This window comes from Aegilops tauschii, unplaced genomic scaffold (assembly GCF_002575655.3).
Source record: "Aegilops tauschii subsp. strangulata cultivar AL8/78 unplaced genomic scaffold, Aet v6.0 ptg001248l_obj, whole genome shotgun sequence".
NCBI classification, from domain to species: Eukaryota; Viridiplantae; Streptophyta; class Magnoliopsida; order Poales; family Poaceae; genus Aegilops; species Aegilops tauschii.
In genome coordinates, this window is record NW_027333449.1 from 4,393 (window position 1) to 5,303 (window position 911).

At 32.8% G+C, this 911-nt stretch overlaps 1 non-coding gene across 1 annotated transcript; it reads left to right on the plus strand.

Annotated features, from left to right (window-relative positions):
• Positions 1-620: 620 nt before the first annotated feature.
• TRNAS-GCU (transfer RNA serine (anticodon GCU)) lies at positions 621-708 on the plus strand. The gene has a single exon. It is a non-coding gene; the product is annotated as a tRNA-Ser (tRNA).
• Positions 709-911: the final 203 nt, after the last annotated feature.

A 911-nucleotide genomic window follows, 5' to 3' on the forward strand; every position in this document is an offset into this window, starting at 1 on the left:
TCTGAAAAAAAAAATGGACCTTCGAAATCCCAATTTTATGTGTAGCGCAAAGGAGTTGCGATTTCTTCTTATTCCTATAGAACATCTAGTAACAAGAATATGAAATCGTAAATAGCGAAAAATTCTTGTCTTGCGCGGTCTAAGTCTAAGGAAATAAAAAAAATTCGCTTATACAATTTCATCTACATCGAATTTATATATCAGAATAGCGGATAGAGGCATCATTAAAGGAGTCAGGTCTACTTACTTTATGCTTCTTTCCAATTTTATGGTGGATTTGATAAGAACCCTTTTTGCTTTCTTGATAAATAATCGACAAAAAAAGCGTTTTTTTTTATATAACCTGCTTGTTTTATTATAATTATAACAAGTCCTATATGGAAATGCCCGCTAAAGAGAAAATCTATTTGATTGTCTCTCGGCCAATATCGATTTTTAGAAAGAAAAAACAAGAATTTTCTTCTTTTTTTATTAACATTAAGAAAAAAGAATATAATTAAAATGGAATTGGCAATATAATTTTTATAGACTTTTGAAAGAAAAAAAGGGGGTTTTTTTGCAACCGTTATTTCTTATTTCTTGCCTATATCATATCACGGAAACCTTTCGCTTTGGAACGTGGAGAGATGGCTGAGTGGACTAAAGCGGCGGATTGCTAATCCGTTGTACAATTTTTTTGTACCGAGGGTTCGAATCCCTCTCTTTCCGCTCCCTTGGATCATTTGGGACTTTCGAATTGGAAAGAATTCTGACCCCCGGATTTTCTCATAGATAAATGTACGAAACAAATCCAATAAGAAAAAAAAAAAACTGAATTTTTACTCCTCGCGTCCAGGATTCCGTCCTGGGTCATTAGATAAGAATCCAAAGATAAAGAGTGAAACAAAGAATATCACTACTGTATAAACAAA